Source organism: Choristoneura fumiferana, chromosome 7 (assembly GCF_025370935.1).
Source record: "Choristoneura fumiferana chromosome 7, NRCan_CFum_1, whole genome shotgun sequence".
Lineage (NCBI taxonomy): Eukaryota > Metazoa > Arthropoda > Insecta > Lepidoptera > Tortricidae > Choristoneura > Choristoneura fumiferana.
In genome coordinates, this window is record NC_133478.1 from 16,096,423 (window position 1) to 16,111,218 (window position 14,796).

Consider the following 14,796-nt stretch of genomic DNA (forward strand, 5'->3'; position numbering starts at 1 on the left):
AAATATTCACCTGTTTATTTTGATTTCCTTATACCGCAGCCTAATATAACCAAAGTATGGAATAGTACGATTTTTTTACTCTCTGAATCGGCTTATTTTTAGGTACCATAAAAAGTAGTTGAACTTTCCTATACGACCCATTAAAAGCTAAATTTGTGATGATGTTACCTTTACACCCTTGTGAACCAAAATAAGCCAAGTTTACTAGATCTTAAAGTATATCTGATTCAATCCTTGTGTTTCTGTTGAAAACAGGGCTTAAGCGCACGTATCTCTGTAACCATACAGTTTGCATCCAGCAGTATATTAACAAAAAATACAAGAAATTCTAAGTTCTTCGTCAATAGAAGACTTGTTACGTTAGAAACAACAAAACTCTAATTTTTAATTTATTTTTCCAGTTTTTTGCTTCTTCTGAAAAGTTGTGTTTTGTGCTTTACGCCCTTTGAGCCCCAAGGTATCGATATAATCCACATTCTGCCAATTAAATCGAATGATTCACAAAGCTTATCCTGTTACTTAAGCAACCTCGGATTTAATCGAATTTCAAGATTACTACATTTGCGTAGTCGATTCACAACTGTTTCCAGTAACTCCCTAAGGTGAAGCAGCCAAAGGTAGTTTAGATGTATTAGATAACTTCAGCGCTAGCTTAATATAGATAACCAAGTTTCTTGTACTTAGAAAGACGTTATTGCTATATTACACATTTAGAATACTATGCTAATGCGTTAGACTAAAGTATCTACAGCACATACAAATTTATTTGTTTATCAATTATTCCGTTTGACATTTCCGTATTTAATTTTCATTCAAATGCTCATTTTATTCATTTATTCTAGATTACTTTTCAACACGAAAATGCATCTCTAATTCAATTTTATTAATTCCTTCTTCCCTTTATTTAATTTTTATTTAATTTGAATTTATTATTATTTTAATGTAATTGAATTGAATTTATTAATGTTTTTCTATCTTTGACATTGTATTTAGAATTTATTTTCTAATTTCATTCGTAATATAAAAATTAAATAATGTTATGTGTCTCATCTAAAACTGTATTTGCATGCATTTGAGTATGTTTTTATCGCAAATAAATGATTAATTGATTGAGAATAAACAATTCCCAGTATATTTTTATTGGGGTATATTTAAGTCATGCTTTTACTCTATTTTTATGTTGATGATATTTTGGTGCTTATTTTGCTCGTGTGAACCATTAGATCTGGCAGTCGAATTAAAGTTTCTTAATTATACTAAATACTTTCTATTTTTGTGTGAAAATCTTAATGCGATTCACCGAATACTTACTACTACTACTTACCAAGTTTCAACAGTATAGTTCTTATAGTTTCGGAAAAAAGTAGCTGCGACATACGGATGGACAGACAGACAGACAGACATGACGAATCCATAAGGGTTCCGTTTTTTGCCATTTGGCTACGGAACCCTAAAAACAAGTTGAGATAAATTTTACTCAACTTCAACTTAGTCCATGAAACTGTCTGCACAGACCCCAGTGAGCAATCTCAGATGGTGACCACACAGCAGAACAGTAAAGCAGGACCCCTGGGAAATCTGCAGTCGTAGCTCATGGAGTACGAGACAGGATTAAAGGCCGTTACGCGTTAAAATCTAGTAATAGCTGACGTAATGGCAGTTTCAAACTGGACGTGTGGTCACCGTAGTTATGAGTTGGTTCATAATGTTTAAACGTGCTGAGGCGACGTGGAGTCCGTAAGTGGTGGCACAGTGGGCAGAAAAATAGAGGAGTGTAGCAAACTACTGTAGTAAACTTTATTGCACAGTATCGTCTTTCTGATACACTTTAACAAAAGAAAAAGTAGGATAAAGGTCACAGCTCATTACAGCCACCCGGCACCTGACCAGCACCGCCTCGCCTCTTAGTATTCTTCATATGGATTTGTATCGGGTATGCGCTCACTACTTATATCAACTCCGTAGCGTCACCGGATCGCCTCACTCGCGAGGTTGCCACGCGCGGACGGCGAGTGTACCACTCGGTGACAGCCCGCTGCTCGCCGCCATAGTTACTACTAGGAAATTCGTGGGCAACGCGAGGTCCACTCGTTGTCGACAGGTGGTCCACGAGTGGACGCCGAAAGTCGAGGCGGTGCTGGTCGGGTGCTGGGTAACTCTATTGAGCTGTGACCTTTATATCGAATGCTACTTTTTCTTTTCTTAAAGTTTGAATATTTGGATGTTTGGTGTTCAACGTCGCTTTAACCGCTACAGTTGTTGAAATTAAGCACTCATAAATATAGACGATGATCTAGTTTAATACATTATGCCAGTTTCCGGGATAAAAACTATCCTATTTATTTCCCCGGCACTCAAACTATCTGTATATCGAATTGCAGCTCAGTTTAGCGGTTTAGACGTGAAAAGGTAACAAACAAACAAACAGGCTTACAAACTTTCCCATTTGTAATATAAGTGGGATGTTATTTTATATACATTAAGGGGCTGTTTAACCATCCATTGATTAGTGTTAACTGGCGGTTAGATGTGATGCCGTCTCTATTTGTTTTGTTCGAATAGACGGAGACGGCATCACATTTAACCGCCGGTTAAGGCTAATCAATGGATGGTGAAACAGCCCCTAAATTTACGTTTTTGTTTCGGCAATATGGCCACAATTCTTCGAAGACAAAGTGTGAGAGTAAATAGCTTTTTGAAATTGAAATCCACGTAGAATCGTGCCACTTTTTTGCGTTGAGTCTTTAGCAACTTAAAGACAATGAAGACAAGTCTGCCGGTCATTTTCTTTTGTATAACAGAAACTATCTGTAATAAAAAGCCAACGTTTTTAAACCAGCATCAACACTTTTTATAAGCTTTTATTTAACTTCCATTGTCTATTTGCATGTATAGGCACTGAAGTCAAATATATAACAAAGAATAACGAAAATACAAACTGAGACATGGATGCACAGAAAAACCAGAAAAAGAGACCAGCGCTGGGAATCGAACCCAGGTCCTCAGCAATCCGTGCTGCGTGCAACACCACCGCTGGACAAATTAAATTACTGAACTAAAATAAAAATTAAATCCTCCTAGGATAGCTATACTAATGCTTTAAGAGAGATACTTACCAGCCCTTAGGTCTAAGTCGAAGTTGTGTCAACCACCATTTGCAAACATTAATGTGCGCTAGGGCCCCATGGACCCCAAGGTCTTAAACGCAACAGGTTATAAATCAGTGTCAAACCGAGGCTATTATATTTTGATAATTTTTTTGGCCACTTCTGAATATTATAAGGTCAAATTTTACAATTTGAAATTCGCTCACTTTAGTAATCAGATTGATTTGTAATTTTTTTTTTTTGATAAAATGCAAGTAGACTCAACAAGAAAGTTGGAAAACCCCCGACTTTGTTACTTCAAAGTTCAATATCTCAAAAACGGCTGAACCGATTTTGATAAAACATATCTAAGAATCATCGCTAGAAAACCTGCTTTCAAATAAAAAAACCTCATTCAAATAGGTCCACCCGTTTAAGAGCCACGGTGCCACAGACAGACGGACAAACACACACTCAAAGCGGTCAAACTTAATAACACCCCTCTTTTTGCGTCGGGGGTTAAAAAGAACAGTCATCAACATGCTCAGCTTGTATTAAAATTTTAATTCTCAAAAGTGTTCTCAAAAAAAAAAAAAAAATTTTATCCCAAAGATCATGAGACATGCACATTCTACGTTGGAATTTTAGCAACTGTTACACGCTGAATGGCTTGAATGCCGAATAGTTGGAACAAATGACCGCCCAGAGAACAATGCCCGGGTACGCAAACGAATGACCGAATGGTCATCACTTAGGCCGACTTTTTGCCCGTTTACCGCGCCACGAAGTCAATTAGTGTTTTTAGGGGAAACAGAGAACTTTATAGGGTAGATTAGTGAATTATGCAGGTATGTGTGAGCGTTACGTGTGTGCGTTTGAATGGTTTTGTTTTAATAAAACAATGAAGATGTCTTATTTATTATGTTAGTGAAAATAATTCCTTGTCGACCGCGGAAATTGATGAGTATTCATTTTTATCGTTTTCACGTAGAACATTAAAGTAGATATAAAGTGAAAAAAAATGTTTTTTTTTTTTAATTGAAATAGCTCAAAATCGAAGCCAGTTCCTAAACATTCTGATGTGAGATATTTTTAAATTCTGCCATGTTTGCTTAGCTAACTTTTGATTTTTCTGAAGCGCCAAAATTTTTATAAAATAGTTATCAATTCATCATTATCATCTGCGAAAACACCTCCCCCTTGGAACTCCACAAGGAACGACAGCTCGCTTCTTGCATGCACCGGTTTCCCGCAACACTCACGATTTCGTCAGCCCACAGTCAGAAGAGTAAAATTGGAACACAGTTTACTTAGTGGTTTACCGATGATAGTTTTCAGATATGTAGATTTTATGATGTTAACTGGCCAAATCGTGCAGAAGTTGATATTTTGAACTTAAACTCTTTTACCCGACTAAGGCAAAGTATTTTTAAAAACCTTACGTATTGTTTCGTCTACATACGTTGTGAGTTTTTCAAAACCATCCCCCCCCCCCCGAACCACGACGAAAACAGTAGGGATGGAGTTTAACCGCTATATTATATGTCTGTATGTCTGTCTGTGGCACCGTAGCTCTTAGGTGGACTGGCGAAATGCGGTTTTATTTGAAATCAGGTTTTCTAGCGATGGTTCTTAGACATGTTTAATCAAAATCGGTTCAGCCGTTTTTGAGATATTGAACTTTGAATTGACAAAGTTCGGGGTTTTACAACTTTTTGTTGGTTAGCTGTTTGTATTTATAGGCAAATATATGCGTGATTTTGAAGCAAGATTACACTATGGCGAAGACCTTGTGTTTCAACATAGTAAAGGTAAAGAAATTTTTTAACAAAAAAGTAAAACCGACTACAAAACCCTTGAAAATATTTTTCTAGGTAGGTACCTACTAGCTCGAAGTCGGTGCCTCAGCACGACCCAGCAGGAATGGAACAATAGTCGTCTACCTCACCTACATACTATGAGTTTCAATCCATCCTGCTGGGTCGTGCTTAGTCATCGGTCTTATTAGGTGCTTAGTTGTCGGTGAACATACATAAAAAAAAATACAAAAATTGGAACATAGAACCTCCTCCTTTTTTGAAGTTGGTTAAAAAGCGCCTAAGAAAAAGTACAAAAAGAACAAGCTTTTCGGTAGCATTTTGATGATATTTTAGAGAAAAAAAACCCTGTTTTTTTTTTTCTATAACGTGGCAGACAAATCATCTAACTATGTCAAGAGTTAACAAATAAATTACATTTCCTTTAAAAAGATTAAAAACCAAAGTTCAGTTCCAAGAAAACGCTAAATTGCGGTCATCTGATCATATCTCTCTTAATGAACGCTCGATGCGAGGTCGATCCGGAAATAAATAGACATTTAAACGCCTGCTTCGCGTGAATTTATCACCGGACTAGTAATTCACCCCCTTATTGCTTAGAAAAGAGTAAGAGAAGAAATAAAATTAAAAACCCGCCGTCTTCTTCACTTCAAAGTTCAATATCTCAAAAACAGCTAAACCGATTTCGATGAAACTTGTTTAAAAACCATCGCTAGAAACCCTGCTGTCGAATAAAAAAAAAACACATCCAAATTGGTCCATCCGCTTAAGATGTACGGTGCCACAGACAGACACACACACAGACACATATAACGGTCAAACTTATTTATAACACCCCTTTTTTGCGACGGGGTTAAAAAACAAAATAATATCTAAAATGTTTTGGTGATATATTTTTTTCATCCAGTCTTATGAATTCTATTATAAGAGAAGGAACCCTTATAGTTTCGCCCTTGCGCCTATTGCTAGAAAGCTGTTATCTTGCATGAATACATAAATATTAATATTAGGAACGCTAAAAAACTCCTAAAATGAAAAATATATAAATATACTCTACACATAAAGTAGGTAGGATTTTTTTTTGTTTAAATTAAATTAAATAAAGTATCGTCTTTCATAAAACATTGTAGGTTTTTGAAGACCACTTTCGGTTTAGGAATCTGTTTTCAGAAGTTTTATCTAAATATGTTAATTTTTGTTTTTTTTTCCGAAATCCTCTTTTAAAAAATTGACAAACATACTTACAACGTTCATGGAATTGTTCATGATTTTTCCCAAGAAAATTGTCACAATTGGTCATTACGTACTGATACTCAACCGACCACCATAACCTCTCTATCAAGAGTATAGCGGTGTAGAAGAAAAAAACTTACCGGTTGATATTTCGATTCCTAATGCATGCAAATAAATTATTACAAATAAAAAAAAACCTTTCTTTCTTTTGCAGCCTGATTTGCTGGTAACACAACACGGACCAAATCATTAAAAAAACATACACACATAAAATATACACGAGTTTAAGTAATTCGTGCTTATAATTCGCAAAACCGTATTGAATACAAATATTTGTAAAGCTGAAATCAAAAGTCAAAGCGAAAATCAGAAATATAGAGCTTCAGGGAATAAGCGATTATGTAGGGACAATTTTTTTTCATTCCATTTTTACCCAGTTTCGCGGCGTTCCATGTTGATTGCTTAATAGACTTAAAGCATTTTGCATTTAATTTTGAATATTTTATAAATAAGCCTTCATCTTTAATAATAAGTCATCATCTAACACATCGTTTTTGCTACGTTACGATACATATCGGAGAGTGTATCTTAAATACCCCATGAGTTAAATAAAAAACCTAAACGAGCGTCCATTCTTATGATATTTGCCCATACTTATATGGATTTCACCCTTGTTTCACCGTCCATTGCCTTAGTAGTTATTTGACGGATAAAAGTGATGGCGTCTCTGTGTTTTGTTCGAATAGACGGAGACGGTATCGCATTTATCAGTCAAATAAAATTAATCAATGGGTGGTGAAACAGCCCAGTACTATTGCCCTGGATTGTACATAATCTAGGGTTCAATAATAAATTATTGTATTGTTTCGTATTGTATGCGTGCTCAAATTATTTGCTAAAATAATACAGATAGTTAAGGAATATACCACATGAAAATAACTTTAAATCAAACATAAATTAGTTTTTTCTCATTTTGATTTTAATATAAGCTTTTTCTGCCTACTTTTAGTTGACAATAATTGTACCAAGTTTCAAATCAATGTCATTAAATACGAGACGAACTTGACCGTACTCTGTCCAGCAGAATTTCGCTACCAGATACCAGGCCTTAAACTACGAAGTGCAAAATTCGAACTTCGTATCTTGCCGTCCCGCTGACGCAAATATTATTTAAAATGAGAGTGAGAGGGACAATACGATACGAACTTTGATTTTCAAATTTCGTAGTAGCCCTCCCAGTATTATCACCGAACTTACGTAAGCATGCCAAAATTTCTATTCAATCGGATACTAGTATTCAGTACCATTATCATACCACCCTTTTGAAACCTCAACTTCATAACTTACCACGGTAAAAAGTAAAGGTTACCTAAAGGCTTAAGTATTCGAATTAAAATTATTTACAGCGCTAAGGCTCTAGAAACTAAACATGCCTGAGCTAATAGACCTAAACCAATATGTATACAGCCTAAGCTATTTCTATATGACCTTATAGACTTTATAATCGACTGACACTCTATTTGTATAGTCCCTTTCAAAGATCAAATTTTGGTCAAATGAAAACCGAGAGAAGGAAGTAGGACGAGGGCTTAATGAATTATAATATTTTTTTCTTGTTTCTCTGCTCAATAATCATCTGTACAGGGTATTTTCAAAAATTTTCAGTAATATCAAAAAAGTTATTGCATTAGTTTAGAACTGAACGACCCTGTAACTAAAGTATCGGAATTTTTGACTCAAAGTTTTGGCCTTCGATGCATGCAAACTTTGAACATCGATCAATAAAAATAAAATTTCATTTTGAAAAAATGACTTTCTGCCAAGTTTCTTACGGCGCATTCTTCTTGGCAATGATGTTCTTTCCGAACGGTAGTTTAAAAATTGACGTGTAAAAGTGCCTATTGTGGCCTATTTACTGATTTTTTTTAACCACAATCAGAAAGCGCCGAAAAACATTGACAGGATCGTCGTCGTTCGACGAACTCGTCGTACAAAGCACTAGCCGATTTTTTATTGAATTATAACACACCTTTAAAAGGCAACCATCAAGCACTTGAACTCAAATCTTCAGAATTTGAAACGCGTCAGCGGTTTGTGTGAATAGAGGTAGCTGTGGTGTATGATTAGAAAAGAAATAATAATAAATAATTTGAAGACGCGTGAATCTTTGAGATCTTTTTTTAAGTAAACAGGTATTCTAACCCTGCCGTTGCTTTATGTTTTTGAAATTATCATGTATGTAAGAAATAACATATGTTATTTTCCCACTAACGTCGATAAGCCAAAAGCTACTAGAAACACAGGGAAGCTTAAAGTTCCATCTTACAGACTGGCTAAAACCAAAAAGTCGTTTCTGGTAAATTGCATACGTTTTTATAATAAAATTCCAAAAAATATTATAAATGAAACAGATACAAAATTCAGATCTATTGTCAAGAAGACATTATTATCTAAGGCGTGTAAAAAAGTTAATGATTATATCATGGACAGGGATATTTGGAAATAATTCCGATCCGCATTAGCGATCAATTTCACTTCAAATAGCGAACCTACTGTGTTAAAAATAAAGTTGTGTTAAATACTTGTGATGTATACATATTATCATTTAATAATATTGTAAATCTGTTTAAAAAAATATACCTCGTTGAGTTTCTTGCCGGATTCTTCTCAAAAGAGGTTTTCTCGAACAGGTGGTAGATTTTTTTTTGACATTCATAAGTGCTTGGTTATAGCCTAAATTGAAACAAGGTAGAGATATTGTTCTTCATACTCGTATTAAGACCTCTGCAATGTAACGGCTAAATCAGTTCAAAACTATTGATTCAAGATTCAAGAGATTTTTGCGATTTCCTGCGTTAGATAAAAAGCCTACCGACGGTAACCTGGATTAGTGCTTTATATTCATCAGCTTTACATTCATCAGCTCCAACCTACACACGTCCTACTGCTAGGGTACAGGCTTCTTTTCAGAATAATACCAGGTTCACATTATTCCAGTAATACCGTTCCAGTAGCATGACACTGCGGTGTTCGATCGATCTTGTGTAACTCGTTTGCATTGTGACCCCGCAATTTATTGCTACTGGCATGATTTTACTGGAATAATATGAACCGGGCTTAAGAAGGCTTAGGATGTAGTTCCCACGATGTTCAAGTGCGAATTTCACGTGAAAACTTATATTTCCGTTATTCTCACGATGTCCCTTCGCAGAAAAACTCGTGGTACATTTTGCTCATAAATACCGAAAATCCCAGAGATGAGAATCCGGATTTTAACCCAAAACCCTCTGTTTGAGTAGCCATAGGTCATGGTAGGTCTCTATTGCGTGAGGTTTTCGAGCAATGTATACCCCCGCTAAATGCTTGTATTGTCTGTAAGTTAGTAAGTCATGTTACTGTTGTATTGGTATATAACAGACACAAGATTCAAGTACATATGACGATTGCTTTACGTATATACTTCGATCCTAAATTAAGACAACACTTTTTATAATAACTGTACTATGCTTTGACAAGGTTGGATCTTTAAACGGCTATAGCTAAAACGATACCTTCCTAATATAAAACTACAAAAGTTTATTTGTGTTTGTGTGTGTGCGTGTGTGTGTGTGTGTTTGTGCAAGAGTGTGTGCTTGTTATTACTTCATATGAAAATGACTTAACGGTTTTGGATAAAATTTGTTATGCAGATACCTAAGACTCTAAAATAACAGATACTTATTTTGCATCCCGACAGTCCAATGGGATAGGGTTAAAATCCAGAAATCTTAATCACTAGGCTTACAATGTTAAAATTTGCCACGGGTGTTTGTTATGCAACATAAATGAAGACTGCGATATAGTTTTTGGGAATTTCGTTAGAAATTTTGTTGAAATGAAGGAATTTGAATTCAAATGTCAGATATAATAAATAGCGCGAGAAGAACCGTGGCTAAAGGTTAGTAACTAGCTAAATATTGAACCTTGTATCTATTGGTATTATTAATTTATTAAGTAGGTAGTCAATTATATCATAAATTAATGATTATCTGTCATTAATAATTTAAATAATCAGCAAGTTTAGATCAAAATATATTTACAACTAGCTGTTGCCCGCGACTCCGTCCGCGTAGAATTCATTAAGCTATAATCCGTAGGAAATTTACAATTTTTCAGGATAGAAACTACCCTATATCCTTCCCTGGGACTTGAACTATCTGTTTATCGAATTCCATCTAAATTGGTTTAGCGGTTTAGACGTAATAATTAAGGTTACAAACAAACAGTCTTACAAACTTTCACATTTGTAATATTAGTGGGATTCAAAACAATGTTACTCCGCTTGTTAAAATAACAAGTAACTATGTTCTGGTGAAATCGAAGAAATATTGTGTGTTTAAAAAGTTCAAAACACTCTTAAAGTCTATCTTTATTTTGGAGCTTCGTCCCATCTTGTGTAGAAATTTCATCATAAACATAGCGTTATTAAACGCACCGTTTAAACACAATACAAAAATGTCTTATAAATATTATAATAGCTTTTACATCGCAATTCCCTAGCCGGCACTAAGAAAAAGACGCCCGAAAATAAGCTCTCACATTACTTTGTAGGGAACAAAACACAAAAAGCTGCCGGGAAACTTGAGAGAAAATCCTCAAAAGCCTCTTACAATGTGGACTTGACGCACAAAAACACCATTCGAAAAGAATAAAATAAAAAAATTGCTTACTTTGCTTAGTGCCAAAGGTCACTGAACTCACCGTTTTTTCTTTAAAATCACATTTGCCGCGCAAAGCGCTTGGTAATCCTTTCACGTCACGACTCACACGACACGTCTGACTCGCAAGACGACTTACGGGGCACTGCTATGCGCGCAGGCTCCGACTCATAACTGTACCAAAATGACGCCCGTAGCCCGTAGCTCCGCTACGCCGTAGAGGTGCTACGCGGGGTGCGTAGGCTGCGCGAAAACAAAGTGAATTTAATGTTACGTTTAAATTAACTGGAAGGGACGCAGCTTAGGCTATACTTTGTTTCGACCTCGTTTTGAATGCTTTGGGAGGACGTGCTAAAAAGTTATTGCATTTTTTTGGTGGATCCCATGAAGATTTATTTATTGTTGGTAATTATTCTGTTTTGCTTTTTAAAAAAATAAAATAATTATTTTAAAAAAGATCAGTAACAAAAATACAGTTCGGTTGCTAATAAAATTATGACACCTCAAATGATGATGATGATAATATCCTCCATGTCGTGCCCTGCAAAGGCTTTTAGGCCTGTTTTATTATGTGCCCTAATATGGCTGAGGCTAATCGCTTGGAAAACCTGGATGCCAAACGTCTTATTATGAAATGATGATAATGAGACTACATAGGTACGCAGCGATTTCTCCAAACAAAGAATTAAAAGTTATGATTAATTTTTATTATTGTACAGTAGTAAATTATAATTAGAATTGTATAACCACAGTAGCAAAAAAAACACTTTTAGTTTCATAATCAAACTTAGATAAAATACATATACTTACGAGTAATATAATATGGCGTAGTTTTAAATAAATAAAAAATAGGGTACCTCCCATAAAAGTAAGGTGGAGACGATCTTTTCCTGGTCTACCCAATAGTCTGGGAAAGGTTTTTCAAAAACTCTGAATTTACAAAAACTACTAAACTAGAACCGACTACCGCTAGCCAGTTGTTATTTTTGGCAAAAAAAATTATCGTGTTATATTTTATGGGCAATAAAGTGTATCATTTATTGTTTTAAGCAATACATTCAAGTTCTTATAAGTAGTTCAGAACAAGAATTCAATCATAAATATCTAAACACGCTTTTACAATAGAGTCGAGTTCACTTATTTTTGATAAAGTTTTTGCTTAAAAATATAACGCACGTTCAGTCTATTATTAAGGTATTAAAGTTAATGTATCGATATTTTAATCATATGCGATATATCTGATGGAAACTGTACAAGTTTCGGTTTGAATACCTTGTAACTTTATTTTCATGGAGCTTAAAAAAAGTTGGCTTCATTGGAAAGAACCCAGACAAATTGGACGAATTTAATTTAAATTCAATAAAATCCCTATATTCGAGATTTTAGGCAACCCCTTTTGAGGTCAATGTATACGTGACTTTGATTCGGTTGAATTGACCGGTCACACGATCACAATACATATATGTATATGTATGGTGATTTGAAGGACTTTAACGGGATCATAAATTACATACGTTGCTACAAAATGAGATTTAAATTAATTTTAGAGTTTCACTTGTGTTCAACTCAAAATTTTACATTTGGTTTTGATTAAAGATGTAGCGCGAGTATTACATAAAAAAATACTGTAGTAAGAAATTTAAAGTAGAAAATTTTAAAATAGTACTCGTAATAATTCACTCGACGTAATCGAGTTTGAGTTCGTAAAAAGCCGTGGTGGCATTCTGAGACCTATCGCTTCTCAAGCAGAGGGTCGTGGGTAAAGGCTCGCACCATGAGTTTTCGAAATTCATGTGCGGACCATTTGAAATTACCAGCTTTGCGGTGAGGAAAACATCGTGAGCTGCACAAACCTGTCAATGGTTTGTGAAGTTTAATCCGGGGCTGTTTGGCCAAGCCATTGTTTAGTGTTAACTGAGTGGTTAAATGTGATGATGATCTGATTAAAATTTGTTTGTTTCAATAGACGGAGGTGGCATCAGGATTTATATACTCGTCATGATTAACACCTAATCAATGGATGGTGAAACAGCCCCTAAATGACACTCTATCCCGTACAAATTTCCCAAAAACTCCATAGTTTCTACTTCACACACACACCTATTCAATTTACTTCCCTTAAAAATTATTTTCAAACAGAATCGCGGCTAACGAAACGGTGGAAGACGCTTTTATTTCGCACTGAAAATGGACTCGAGAACTCATTCAATTGACAATTTTCACGGACTATTGTGTGCAATGTATTGGATTTTATCAAAAAAAACGGCCAAGTGTGAATCGGAATGCGCCATAGCCATAACTAAGAAAATAAGATTAACAGTAACAAGAGCGTGTCGGACACGCCTAAAATAGGGTTCCGTAGCCATTACGATAAAAATAAGTAATATTTTTCTAAGGATTTCGTATTTTATACGGAATCTTCCAAGTTTAGGTATATTTTATACCTTAGGCTGCTATTTACTCTTAGGGGCTGTTTCACCATCCATGATTAGTGTTAACTGGCGGTTAGGTGTGATGCCGTCTATTTTTGTTTTGTTCGAATGTTAACCGTCAGTTAACACTAATCAATGGATGGTGAAACAGCCCCTTAAACTACTAATAATTCTCAAGCAAACTTAACCGTTATAGTTTTACTTGAAAGTTTGATAATTATACTTACTACCATTTTGAATTGAACTAAACGCCTTTCGTTCCATTGTCATCCTGGTAGCATGGTGTACGTTTGTGTTGCTCTGAAGATGAGCTCTGGTTGAGTTCGAAACGCGTTAGTATAGTGTGGTGGTGGTGATAGATGGGTTTATGTGATTTGTGTATATTCTTACAGTGTGGAGGTAGAGGAACTGCATGAACACGCATTAATATCTTGCATAAACTTGGCTATAAGGTCGCGGGTGAGCAAAGAAATTCTTTTAGTTCATTGATATGGACCTTCGCAAAGTAACGCCTGATTTAATATAGTTCTTTATACAACTATATCATAATAAGGGCCATTGAGACACGAGTGCTAGTTTATGACACGAGGCGAAGCCGAATGACATAATAGATACGCATGAGCTTCTCAATGGCTTGTTATAATATGTAGTTGCGTTGCGTTAATAAATAATGAATACTTACATAACTGACAATATTTTTTTTTTCTATTTTTAAGGTAGAAAATTACTGCTCACTTCCATTGCCATCATTTCTGCATCACTTTATTCACCAAAGTCACACATTGTCACAGATAAAAGATCGTTTAAATAGCGATTAACTCTTTTATTTCTTTTAACTTTCAAAAACTCCTTGCAATAGCAAAACAAATCCCGCTATTTAGAAACGTTTTTTTTTTCACTAATTACAACCTAAGAATGGACCCGGGAACTTTTCCTAATACGGCCTAAATTAAATAATGTTGAAATATTACAATTTTATAACAACTGTAAAATTAATTTTTTGTCCGTTATGTAAGTATCCATCAATCATTAATTATTTATGTTATTAACATATTTTAATTAATGTTACAAGTTGATTTAACAATAATTAAGTAAATAATAAAGAATGGTTGAAGTTTTTCTTTGTTTTAAATCCCGCCATTTGCAGTACGAAAATGAACTTAGTGAAACGTTTGACAATTAAATGTTAAAGTTGCGATCACACAATGCACCCCATTGGATTACCGATAGCGGTATCGTTAGCAGCACATTGTAGTACGCGAGTAAAAAAAAGTGATAATACTATTAGAAATAGAAATTTATATTTCTGTTAACCTCGTCGATCAAGAGCAAACCACAATTTAGAATCTAAATCACTGGTATTTATTATTTCGCTCATCTCCGTTCAGAATTTACGGTAATATTTCCGGTATGCATTCCGGACGCGACTTGACGGAAATGAGCCGTTTGATGTTCCGGTATTTAATTTCACTATCCGCTGTTATTAAGTTAGCTAAAATTATTGTTTGTTATTATAAACTTCACCGTGCAT

The 14,796-nt window shown here is 35.0% G+C and overlaps 1 protein-coding gene across 2 annotated transcripts in view; it reads right to left on the reverse strand.

Moving 5' to 3' along the window:
• LOC141429450 (uncharacterized) overlaps positions 1-10,995 on the reverse strand; it is a 140,833-nt gene extending 129,838 nt beyond the window's left edge. Inside the window, exon 1 of one of the 2 annotated variants that reach the window (XM_074089755.1) lies at positions 10,877-10,995. The gene's annotated coding sequence lies outside the window, so the exon portion shown is untranslated. Of the gene's footprint in view, positions 1-10,845 lie in introns of both variants that reach the window. The other variant, XM_074089757.1, reaches the window with a different exon arrangement.
• Positions 10,996-14,796: the final 3,801 nt, after the last annotated feature.